A 14256-nucleotide genomic window follows, 5' to 3' on the forward strand; every position below is an offset into this window, starting at 1 on the left:
ATTATCACTGGGACCTTTTGCACATCGTAGTGTACACACTATTTATTCATCTGGTGTTGCCAGTGCTGCTACGGTATATTTGTTACATGACAATTTCCCTATGATTCCGCGGCCCACCAACGCTTCTGCTTGTATGTCACATTTATCTTTATTGTTTTGTTATGAAAAAATCAAATATATTACATTGTTTTGTTATATTCTTATTCAAAAACACTTCTTTTATTGATTGAACTCAATATTTTATTGGAAGTTGTGAATTTTTATACTGTAATTTGAGGTTGAAGTTTGTATACATCACAATGTACATACGGTTTGTAGGTTAGTCATATGTCAGTTTGTAAATTTTTGTTGTCGTCAAAAATTTAATTGTTATATTGTAATGTAGATTATTTTCATAACAAATTTTAAGAAAACTATTATTATTTATCCGTACATTTCAATTAAATCTTTTCATATTTTTTATATATACATTTTGAGGCCCTTCAAATCAGATGACGATGGAGAAAGATGATATTTGGGGGCAATTGTTGATTGGGGATGTTTCCGAGGTTGAATCAATCGATAGCGACGATGAAGACTTGGAAATGCCAATTAATTCACATGTATACTGTGGAAAATGCAAAATTCATTTGTTTTACTAGAAAAAATTGTTTCACTAATTTCCACTCTACTAATACTGGTTTTAATATTTTTAATAAAAACTATTAATGTTTTATTTATTATTACTATTTACTTGTCATTTCAGGATTTTTATAAACTGCTTAAAATTTTTGGTAAGATAATTTTTACATTTGTAAATTGCAATGTACATACTGTATTTTCCAAAAAAAAATCAAAAATTTTTTTTTTCTCATCTGTGTTGTCCCGCTTAATAGAGTTCTACAAAAAATAATTTTTTCATCCAAAGATAAAAAGTCAGGCCTGTAAGGCAGTCATAATTAATCCTTTGAGTATTGACGTATTTTCTGTTGAAAGGCTGCCACGCTGAAAATTTCGCCAATATATCCAACTATAATTATTTAGAAATCCAATGAAAAGCAGATATAAACATTGTAGCTAATCCAAACAAACCCTAGATCACTACCGCTGAGGATATCGAGTTTTATAAGGTATGTTTAGACACTCTAATATACCTATATAATGCAACAATATAAAATAAGCAAAAGAAGTCTATTGATGAATATATTTTTTCAAAACTAGTTACATCTTCTTCATTGTTGTTAAAATGTAATTATCACAATGGAAATGCCAAACCATAATCTAAAATACTATCGGGTTATTCTGCTATGGTTATCAATTCAGAAATTCCGGTGAAAACGTATGTTTATAAACGTTGACAAATGAATGACATGGATTACATGTTCAATATTTTTTTTTTAATACTACCTTTAAATGCTTAGCAGGTAGTATTCTTGTTTACCTTACTTTATTTAAAAATATTACCTTCTCAATATACAACGCCTATCAGCATTTTGCAGGCCCATGTACTTGTTACGTATATTTAATGAGATGATTGTATACGGTGATAAAAAAATATTTTTTATGTAAATTTTAAATTTGGAAAAAGTAACCTGTCTCTGTCAGGTTTTTCAAATTTCACCGAAAATATTAACTGCTCCTCATTCGAAAAAATTTCTATAAATAATTCACATTAAAAATTGAATTAAGGAAAAATTAACAAGGATTAGAAAAAAATATATAATTTTTCCGAACTTAATACAAACTTGATAAAATCCCCTTATTAAAGATAATCAGCTTTTTTATCATCACAAACGTACTCACGCGGCCCAAACCTCTTAGTAATATATTTAATTACATTAGTTTAAGCCGGGATCATAATTTTGATTGAAATTTTAATCATGAAATGTTGTTGAAATATTGTTTAAATTGCCTTTTCCTTTATTCAATCATTTTATTTATATTTTAGTACATTATTTTTTCACTACAGTTATTTTAAATACATTTATTTTTTCACTACAGGTTTTTTTTACTTGAGTTTTTTAATTGAATTTTTTTTAGATATTTACATATATATTGTAATAATTTTATATACAAATTATAGAAGAGGTATGTTTTTAAAAAACTTTTTTTTTATTACTGGTTTTTTTTAGCTTTTGCATCATTTTATCTAGATGCACACATATCTACATATGTACATATGTGATAAAACTATTATGTTTAAACTGATACTATATAATTTTCGTGGGGATTTTGTATTAAATAAAATTTTACATACTTACGTTCAAATATACATACATATCTATATAATTATCAAAAAAATCGATGTCAATTTATGATGCATTTCTTCTAAATGCGAATGCAAATAAATTTAAAACATAAATAATGCATCATTTTTTTGTTTATATATAAAAAAGCCGTCTATAACTTTAAATAAATGAATATCTGTTGATTTTATAAAATCTTATTCTGATTTGGAAACCATTTTTAAGTCTGATTCTTCTTTGACGTGCACAAATATTTACTATTCAAATTTACATTCATTTGTAATATAATACACAGCGAAAATGTCTTTATTTATTTTTATAGACATTAATTTCCTAGCTTAACACATTTTTTCGTTGACTATGTATTTACATAGCAAGTATAATAATATATGTACATATGAAAGTAATTATAACATGATGTTACGTATAATTTCATCAGAAGAATCTTCGCTATCGTATCGCTAGAAATCGAATCTACTTTTAAAGTTTCCCTAGCGTTTTTTATTATACAAACATAAAGAACAGATTCATATTGAACGGAACCTGATTACATATGGGTTGATTTTGATCGCCAAAACTATGTATGTATGTATGTATGTATACTGGAGAGATTATCTAAAAATATTCAACCCACATATTGCGTGAGTAATGGTTTTTGTTTCTCGTTTCTATTCGCGAATAAATTGATGATACAACTCAAAATAAACTAAAAATTATATTATAAGTAGAACAACAAACGAAAATATACTAATTTAATTTAGAAATATTCACCAATTCAATATGTGAATAAGTTTAAATAGGATTTTTATTATTAAATGTACATATTGCTTCATAAAATTACATGATGATTAATTAATTAAATAGTTTATCCAAATTTATTTAAAAATTACTTCAATTCAATTAAAAAAAATTAAGCTCTCTCTGAACGTTTATTGGAAACTACAACGAGTAGGCTCTAATGAAACCCATATTAGATTTAATTGTCGATTGCAAATTATTGTATTAAATCATAATTTAGTCAAATAACCTTAATCGTTTAATACTACGTTATTATACAGAACTGTACAATACAGAGTTAATAGAATCTAACATATGCACAGTGGTAAAATTTTAATGTGTTACTTTCTCTGCTAATTTTCATACACAAAGAAAGTGAAAATATTTCGACATAAATAAAACCTTCAATATAAAAAATAGCATGAGATCGACTCGACCTTAATTTCATTGAATCGTTGCAAGTTATTTATATGTCATATTTTTTAAATGTAATAAAAACAGTTTTCGATCATTTTATACATATAATAACGAGGTTGTAAAAACAAAGCACTTCGTAAAAATTGGGTCATTCGTTCGCCCTTTCAGTGAATTATGATTTTCATCTACCAATTTATTCATGAAGTACAGAGTTACCCACAAAAATTATTCAAAATCTTGCGAAACCGTTTACAATGCGGCAATTAGTCACAATTAGCTCATATAACATGCATTAAGCCACAACATCGTTTCGATTCTGAAATTCAGTCGTATTCTGAAATTGTAAATTTCAGCAAAGGATAAACGAAACCAGTGCATTGTGAAATTTAGGTAAATTTGTGGTCAAAATACGACCAGCAGTGAGATATAAATTATTTTTAACGAATTACAATTGTGAGATGAGACCATGTGCGAAATTGTGTTTTACTTTCTAGTTTTTTCAAACGTGAACGCGGTACTTAATATAATAGCAACCTGTTTTCATTACTTTTACCTTCATTGTGCGCAATTAAAAATAAATTAATGTCACTCAATCATTTCCGGAATGATTGATTAATCTGCGTGGAGGATGATGAGATTAGCCTATTTTATTAAAAATATTTATACTTCAAATGTTGATTATGAGTTATAATTAACACAAATTTTGAATAGAGACAAATTAAAGTCAAAAACATTCGTTATTTACATTTGAAAGGTTCACTTAACACTAATTCAATTTACGAAATCGTTTTTATTAAACACTTTATTTGTTGATGCAACATATAACATTTTCGTTTCGTATCATCTGTTCAGTCAATATTGGAGTTCAATGTTGTTTTTTTTTTTTCAATTGCTGTGAAGTGGCAGTTGAAAGTAAAACTTTCGTATGAGCATTAAGTACTTATATTATTCGAATGCTTAATTCAAACACTCATCTGTCATTCATTCATACAAAATTGAAATAAACCTTTTCATTTTAAATGTCGTGCGTTTCTTCAAATTCTAAAACCTTGTCATTCTTGAGCTATGCTATTACGAATTTTAATATAAAGTCCATATAGAATCTATTATATTGTAATATAATCTTCGTTTTCTAATATAAAAATTCAATTGCAAAATCTTATATTTAAATATCATTAATTGTGACGATAAAAATCGAATTAATAAGTCATTGTGACGATATTAAACGAAAGTAAATACCAATATAATACAGGGAAATATCATATGTAGTTAAAAATTTAATAATAAAAAATATTATTAGAAATAGAATTTCGATACCGGAATCTGTGCAACAGATCCACTTTCCTCCTTTTGAATACAAGTTTTTTTTTGTCTCAGTAGAAAGAATTTTCAAACCGGTGTGTTTTAGTTTTTTGCATTGGATGAAATTTGGTGAAATTATATGTAGATGTTTATAACATACCGTCAACAAAACGAAACGTGCATTATTCGTTCTGTTTTTTGTTTTTATATAGGATATCTTTTAAAAAGCAAATCTAAGCTTATATTTGCTTTAGTATTTTATGAATCAAATACAATATTCTTAGGTAATATGTACAAACATACAATTGTATGTATGTATGTACATATGTACATCATAATACTATAAAGTATCCACAGATATTTTTCAAACGCTTTTCGGTTCTGAAAATTTATACCAGTACATAATATAATTATATGTAATTATTGTATAAATTGCAAATATACAAATCTTATACTCATCAAACATCTTTAACTTTTCACCATGTATACGACGATGTGATGATGAGAAGACACTCTTCCGTCTTGATTACAAAACGGTACCAGTCCTACGCGTTCATGACCGACTTTCGCATTCGGCCTAAAAATTTCTATGCTAGAAAAAAAAATTTAATCAGTCTGCTCGGCAAACGGACAAAAACCATATGGAAGATGCAAGTAGTTTGACCAAACCTGTTTATCCTAGGAATATATATGTGTATGTTGAACTTATAGGATATACTAGCTGTATTACCCGGCTTCGCTCAGTGTTTATAATATAAACCGCTTAAACATGACTAAGCTAATTTAATTAAAAAAAAAAAAAAAATTAAAATTTAACCCTTTGACTGCTACAACAACGATAAATCGTTGTTTTGAAATCGGCGAAGATTGCTACGACGATCGTTGTTGACGTCATTAATTGTCGTATTTCGATACTTTCTTTGAGCCACCAGCGCATCAGTGGCACGAAACATTTTTTTTATATACGTATTTATATTTATTTTTCAATCAAGCTTTATAAATATTTATCAATTTTTTAAATAAAAGCTCTTCAATTTCGGGTTCATCATCAAAGTAAATTTCGGGTTCGTTGTCAATGTCATATAAGGAGTTATTACTTGGGAATTGATTATTATCGATAAATTCATTTTCAGAATCAGTAGAGCTGCTGATTTGTCGAGTTCCTCGGCGAGGAGCTATTATTTCGCTTTCATCACTTTCACTGTCCGATATCATTTTGCAGAGTTAAAATAAATGGCAAAAAACAATAGAAATCCGCTTTCAATTATATAGGTCACGAGACGTCACGAATTCATGCAATCAATCAAATGCAACTGAAATGCATACAAAATGTTTATGATACATGTTGAAAAATTATTTGATTATTAGAAACTTCGCATCCTTGTGTGTCTCGCTCATACGTACACAATTAAAACCAAGAAAGAAAGAGAGAGAGACCGCTAACTGTTTCGAATATATCGCATGTTGTAAGGATACATCGATATCTAAAAATAGATTATTGAAAAGAATAAAGCCTCGGAAAACAATCGTCAAAACTTATTTAGTGTATATATGTAGGTATCTCTTTCGCACGCACGCATGTAAAAGCAAGACAGAAAGAGAGAGCACGAGTCCACGACTGCTTCTTAAAAATGTATATAAAGTATTATAAAAATTACGAGTGTTCGGCGAAGTAAGTATGTAAAAAAAAATATTATATTAATTTTTTTCAAAATAATTACAAATGTTAGCATTTTTCGCTTGGACATTGAAAAACCTCGTAGCAGCCAAAGGGTTAAAAAAAAAAATTTAAAAAAAAATTTAAAAAAAAATTTAAAAAAAATAAAAAAAAAATAAAAAAAAAATAAAAAAAAAATAAAAAAAAAATTTAAAAAAATTCAAAAAAAAAAAATCAATTTTTTTTTTTTGCCTTCTAGGGCTTCGCCCTCGGCACCCCCCTGAGCCTTTGCCTTCTAGGGCTTCGCCCCTCCACGCCCCATGAGCAATTGCCGTTTAGGGCTTCGCCCCCATGATCAGTTGCCTTTTAGGGCTTCGCCCCTCCGCGCCCCCATGATTCAAAGCCGTCTAGGGCTTCGCCCCCCTTAGTTAATGCCTTTTAGGGCTTCGCCCCCCGCACCCCCAAGATTAATTGCCGTTTCGGGCTTCGCCCCCCTTAGTTAATGCCTTTTAGGGCTTCGCCCCTCCGCACCCCCATGATTAAATGCCGTCTAGGGCTTCGCCCCCCCTAGTTAATGCCTTTTAGGGCTTCGCCCCCCGCGCCCCCAAGATTAATTGCCGTTTAGGGCTTCGCCCCCCTTAGTTAATGCCTTTTAGGGCTTCGCCCCTCCGCGCCCCCATGATTAAATGCCGTCTAAGGCTTCGCCCCCATGATCAGTTGCCTTTTAGGGCTTCGCCCCTCCGCGCCCCCATGATTAATTGCCGTCTAGGGCTTCGCCCCCCTTAGTTAATGCCTATTAGGGCTTGCGCCCCATGAGGCTGGGCCCCCCGGGCCCCCTTCGGGGCCCCACGGGGCTGCGCCCCTTGTGGCGCCCCCTTTTGAGCCCCATGGGGCTGCGCCCCATGAGGCTGGGCCCCCCGGGCCCCCATTCGGGGCCCCACGGGGCTGCGCCCCTTGTGGCGCCCCCTTTTGAGCCCCATGTGGCGCCCCCTTTTGAGCCCCATGGGGCTGCGCCCCATGAGGCTGGGCCCCCCCGGGGCCCCACGGGGCTGCGCCCCTTGTGGCGCCCCCTTTTGAGCCCCATGTGGCGCCCCCTTTTGAGCCCCATGGGGCTGCGCCCCATGAGGCTGGGCCCCCCCGGGGCCCCACGGGGCTGCGCCCCTTGTGGCGCCCCCTTTTGAGCCCCATGGGGCTGCGCCCCATGAGGCTGGGCCCCCCGGGCCCCCTTCGGGGCCCCACGGGGCTGCGTCCCTTGTGGCGCCCCCTTTTGAGCCCCATGGGGCTGCGCCCCATGAGGCTGGGCCCCACGGGGCTGCGCCCCTTGTGGCGCCCCCTTTTGAGCCCCATGAGGCTGGGCCCCCCCGGGGCCCCACGGGGCTGCGCCCCTCGTGGCGCCCCCTTTTGAGCCACAACTACCACCATCAACCACATCTATACCGTTTAAAGCTGAGTTGTTGTTTTGCAGCTGTTGGTGACGGTCAATTATCATAATTTTTGTTTTGGGGCGGTTTAGCTGGAGGCCAAGCACATTACTCTCTGTCTCAACACGACGGATCAGTTCGGCCATTTCTTCATGATTATTAGCTATGAGCGTTGTGTCATCCGCATACCGAAGATTGGATAGTTTTTTTCCACCAATGGACACTCCACCCTTCCAACCATCCAGTGCTCTACGCATTATATACTCTCCATATATATTAAATAGGTCTGGAGATAATATACACCCTTGCCTTACTCCACGTTGTACTCGAAAAATTGTCGAATTTAGCGAATTGATTCGAACTACTGCATTGTTATCATTATACAAGTTATGTATTATCTTTACAAGATGCATGGGGACTCCCATGTCCAGTAGAACTTTCCACAGATAGTCCCAGTTCACAAAGTCAAAAGCTTTTTTATAGTCTATAAAACAAAGAACGGCTGGAGTTTGAAACTCCCGACATTTTTCAATGAGTTGACGTATATTCAGTATTTGTTCCCTCGTCCCTTTGCCTTTTACAAACCCTGCTTGTTCGTTCGGTATTTGCCATCCAAGGTAACTGCTCAAACGATCTTTAATTATATACAGCAATACTTTACTAGAGTGCGATATTAAGGCTAAGGTCCTGTAATTCTCGCATTTTTTTGTAGATCCTTTCTTGTGTAAGGGAATGAATATTGAATTGACCCAATCTTTCGGCCATACTCCGTTTACCCAGATCTTGTTGCACATATTACATAGCGCCTTTATCGCAGTTTCACCAAGCTCTTTCAGAAGTTCAGCTTGTATACCATCGCTGCCAGGAGACTTTTTACATTTCAGTTTCTTTATGGCATTTACAACTTCAGATGTCAAGATGTCAGGCTCCCTGACATCATCAATTAGGGAAACAATTGAGGTCGACGAACTACCACTGTACAATTCCGAACAGTATTCTTTCCATCGGTTGAGTATCACATCAATATCTGTAAGCGTGTTTCCAAATTGATCATCTATTGTCCAAGTTTTGGGTGAAAATTTTTGAGTGACGATTTTTACTTTGTGAAAAATATCCCTTGCCTGATTCTTTAATGCGTGTTTTTCTATCTCCTCACATATGTCATTTATATATTTAGCTTTATCCCGCCTACAACTCCTTTGAATATCTTTATGTAATATTGCATACCTTTCAAGATATTCTGTCGATGTTATGCCAGTTTGTTTAAGTCTTTTACGTTCTTTTATCTTAACCCAAGTTGAATCAGAGATAAAAGACTTACGATGTTCATTTTGCGGTGTTTGATGTTTTCTGGCATACCGAATTATGAGATCTTTAAAAATTTTCCAAGACTCTTCTACATCTACATTAGGATTTATTTGGAATTCTGCATCTTTTTCTCTGATTACATTGCCAAAATTAATTACATCATCATTGGTGAGTTTAATTGCTTTATTTTGATGTCTTTTAATCATTTTCAATTTCAGTCGAAATTTAGCAACAAGTAAGTTATGGTCCGATCCGCAATCTGCACTTGGATATGTTTTGACGTTATGTATCGATGATTTCCATCTAGAATTTATTAATACAATAATTTATATATACATATAGGTATATACATATGTATGTATGTACATACATACGGGTCTACCTCACGGGCCCGAAAGTGAAACGCCCGAAAACGCAAATATCGGAAGGCAAAGATCGAAAATCGAAAGATCTTAAGTCGAAAGATCAAAAAAAAGGGTGCATGATAAACGGTACTATGTATATATATAATATATGAGTGGCATGCGGTGAAATTATCTCTCTTTTTGTCATACAGCCTTGTTGAATACGGGAGGAAATGTTGAATCGTTGAATACGGGAGGAAAAGCCTGTTCCTCTTGTTCCTGTTGTATCCTGCTCGCGCAAATTAAGTGAGTATGTACGTGAGTATGTACCGTTTACCATGCACCCTTTTTTATCTTTCGATTTTCGATTTTTGCCTTCCGATATTTGCGTTTTCGGGCGTTTCACTTTCGGCCCCGTGAGGGAGACCGCATATGTACATATGTACATACATACATACATATATTTCATGATCAAAATGTGTCATATTTATTTATTTATTTTTGAATCCATATCTGCAATAAATGAATTAATATATCAATTCGTTTTCGTTGTTAAATGTCCATATGTTAAAATTTACCTCAATATTATTATGTACTAGTGGTTTTACCCGGCTTCGCTCGGTATTTGTAATATAAACCGCTTAAACATGGCTAATCTAATAGTAAACAGTTTATTTAATTTATTCGAATAGTTTTATTTTATATAAATTTATTTGAATGTTCGTTTGTTTTTCTTTTACAAATGACTGTCACGAACAAACAAAAACATATAAACAATAAGTCTCTTTCGAAATTATATGTATACCAGAATCCGGCGCCCCCCCCCCCCGGCACCCTCGGTGCCTTCGCCCCCTAGGCCTTCGCCCCCTAGGCCTTCGCCCCCTGGGTCTTATCCCCGGGGCCTTGGAATCCTTTGAATCGAAAAAAAAACGAATGTCTTGTTTCCAACCAACCAATCAATGTAACATATATGCATATATACAAAGTCTCTTTCGAAATTATATGTATATTATATTATTTCTCAAAAAAGTTTATAATACTTAAAAAACAACCAGATACAAAATTATCAAATCAAAATAATGTCTTTATCTTATACACAAATTTAAATCCTAAAATTTATATTGTCCTCAAAAATGTCTACATACATATGTACATACATCTATACATAATCTCAAAGTTAACGTAAGTAGTTTATACATTATTAAACTTTATGATTACACCAAAAAATGGAAAGTATTATTGCACAAAATGTCAAGGCGATGAAATGTCATTTATTTCGTGTCGAAAATGATCAGTCAAAATGTTACAATGGTGGCTGTAGACATATGCATACATATGTATGTACCATATACCTATGTATGTATGTATATATATATATATATGTGTATATATATATATATATATATATATATATATATATATATATATATATATATATATATACATATATATGTATATGTGTGTGTATGTGTACATACATTCTATGTGTAGATGACTTTCATTGAAATCTATGTTAATAATAAAATTAATATATATGTATGTACATAAAACTTTTACAGGCATTATTATATGAAAAATTTACTTCAAACGAGACATTATCCCCGTATCAAAAAACTAAATAGAAAATTTTACTTTTTGAGGTGCCTACTCTCAAACAGGTTTGATTCAGCGTTTGACAAACTGTTTTTGATTACTGAGCACTAGCAAGAATTTCAATATGTATTTTGGAAATCGTTTAAAAACTCCATTTTCCACCCACAACACTTTTTTTTTAAATTGAAATTTCCCAAGGGTTTCATTTAAATGTTAAAAACGTGCCGCATGATTTTTTACATACATACATACCTCTTCTTATGGTCTGTACGCACCAAACCAACGACGATTTTGGGCCAACTTTTAAAACCAGTAGCGTACAAAATATCGAAATAAAAATTAAATTAAAAAGTTGAAATTAAATATCAAAATTAAGCTAAAGAGCGAGATTGAGCTAAAATTAGATCATCGTTGATGTTTTGAATTACAACAATGTTTTGAATTACAACAATGTTTTGAATTACAACAATGTTTTGAATTACAACAATGTTTTGAATTACGACGATTCGCATTTAAAACCAGAGAAATATTATAATTTCATCTTGTTATAATTTCTTAAAAGTCGTAACGATATGTTACTGTATTTCGACCATCGATAATCGATAAAAAAAAACAATTCATAAAAAACCGCTGTGTCGGTTGTCGGTGATTTGTCCGATAAATTTTACCTCTGAGATGGATTTAATTATTTGATTTATTTCGACGAGAGAAACAATTGAAGACATTATCCGATAAATTTTACCTCTAAAATGATTTAATTAATTGATTTATTTCGACGAGAGAAACAATTGAAGACTAAAAAAATTTCGATTGATGTACCGACAACGCAACGGATGGGCGACAATCGTTGGATCACCCATACTAATACATGAAATATTCTCAGTAACTGCGCATTATGGGGAAGTAAAAATAATAATTCTTTGATTTTTTTTTTCGATCTTAGTGCGTATCTTCGTAAGTCAAAACATTTTAAGTCGAGGATTACCTGTATGTGCTTGTTGATAATCTAATTTTAGGTCAATCTCGAAAATTTATTTGAATTGGGCATGTTCTGTTTTAACTTTCAATATTTTATTTTAATTTTAATATAATGATTATAATTTTATTTTGATATTTGAATTTAATTTTAATATAATAATAATAGTTTTAATTTTGATATTTAATTTCAATTTTTAAATTTAATTTTTATTTCGATATTTTGTACGATACTGGTTTTATCCTGCTGGTTAAAAAGTTGGCCCAAAATCGTCGTTGGTTTAGTCCGTAAGCACCATTAGCTTGCAAATGATTTGGTCGTGTGACAAAGTTTGGGTTTTTATCCGATCGTTTTCAAACTTTGCCATTTTTATTAATTATCAATAAAAAATATACGCATTTTTCCGTAAACTCTTGATCAATTGAAACATCCACATTTTATAAACCTATGCAATATGCAAAACATTTGTGAAACGCATTTTGATTCTGGGTGATGTTTTTTGTTTAAATCTCGCTTTTGATACATCTCCATCTGCCAAAGGAGAAGTTTCATTCACCGAACCAATACGCCCACCAATATGGACATTAGAAGGCATGGTAAACGGATGGCCGACCGGTGGTGTCGAAACCCAAAGTCACCGGTACAAGTTTGATTTGAGGTTCCGGTTCAAGGACACGTGGCGCAACGCGTGCACGTGTATCTCAGACAAGGCCACCTGGAAACGGTCACTTCTGTTCTGTATTCGGGTAAAGCCTAATGCCAACGCTTCGGAAATGATGCAACCAGCCGTTTGGCTACATCTGGCCGAAGCTGCGTTGACCGTCTGCGAAGTGTACCAAGATCAAACTGTTGCACAAAACCCCGAATGTCGGTCCCGAGCAATGCCACGTTCCTAGCACCCAAAACACACGGCTCTTTCCCAACGCAAGTTTTCTGAACTTGATTGATCTATCAGTGCGGACCACTTGTGCAACGGTCGATCGCGTGCACACGTGTGCAATACGCACGAGAGATTAAACCTCATTAAAATATCTCAAAATACACGTGTTATGATGTCAGGGTCGGATCGAGTGATTTGTAAACCCCTATGCAAAATCAAAATGCAATAACCCCGTTTATTTAAATTGATTTTGATTTTTAATTGCATTTTATTACTACTAAATTATGTTCACAATACATCTTATATTTATTTTAATAGCTACTGATCTACTGATCATTTTCTATTTTACAATTTTATTTCATTTGGTTAGTAATCATAGTATTATATTATTTTAATTTTAATGTACAGCATAATAGGAAAAAGAGCTCAAAAGTCTATTTACAATTCTTATAAATGCTCATAATACATCTAATACATAATATTAATTAAAGACTATGATCTATAACAGATTCTGTTTGGGTAATCTGTTTATTTAAATAATATTATTTGTATGTATATATGAAAACCAAAACATATGCATACATGCAATTTATATCGAATGGCTCCTATTCCAAGAGCTGTCCGAATTATCAATGAAATCGTTGCTGCTGAGCCTGAGTGTGATATTTACCTCTATGAGCGTAGTTTATCCGAGATTATTTTAACCAATTTGTCTGGTAGCCTGCGCTCATCATTATTTTCATAATTGAATGTGATGTATGAGTGGAATTTTGATCTTCGTTCCATTTGGGCACCGCAAGGATGTTTTGTATTTGCAGCTGGTTCTTATATATGTATTAGTGCTAGCTTATAGGTGCAATACATTTTTATTTTATTATTTGATATTTATCTGCTATTATTGTAATGCTATTATTTTTTATGATTATGTATAAATGTATATTTTGTCTGTGTATATAATTTTATTTTTCTCATCTCTCTGTATTTTTTCAACCATTGTGGTATTTTATTATTTGTTATGATTCTGCTATTATTATAATGATACTTTTTTATAATTATGTATAAATGCATTATTGACTGAGTATAGATTTTTTCGACCATTGTGACGCATTAGGTGCAAACGTAAACTAAAATAAATAAATAATTACAGTTAGAATCGAGATGGGTTATGGGTAAATGTTTGTCGGCATTAATTGCAATGCAAATTATAAAATTATTGTGCAAAAATGAGCCGCAGGCATTTTTTTTTAAATTGCATTAAAGTACAACCATTAGATTCAATCGTTTTTAGATATTACACAGCGAAATAAATTTCGTAATATTTTTACATGTATTAACTACAACCCGTGCCATATACAT

The 14256-nt window shown here is 33.1% G+C and overlaps 1 protein-coding gene across 1 annotated transcript in view; it reads left to right on the plus strand.

Annotated features, from left to right (window-relative positions):
• LOC143910569 (caspase-3-like) overlaps nt 1-14256 on the plus strand; it is a 427954-nt gene that overhangs the window by 25552 nt on the left and 388146 nt on the right. The gene's annotated exons all lie outside the window — the stretch shown is intronic.

This window comes from Arctopsyche grandis, chromosome 4, assembly GCF_051622035.1.
Source record: "Arctopsyche grandis isolate Sample6627 chromosome 4, ASM5162203v2, whole genome shotgun sequence".
Classification (NCBI taxonomy): domain Eukaryota; kingdom Metazoa; phylum Arthropoda; class Insecta; order Trichoptera; family Hydropsychidae; genus Arctopsyche; species Arctopsyche grandis.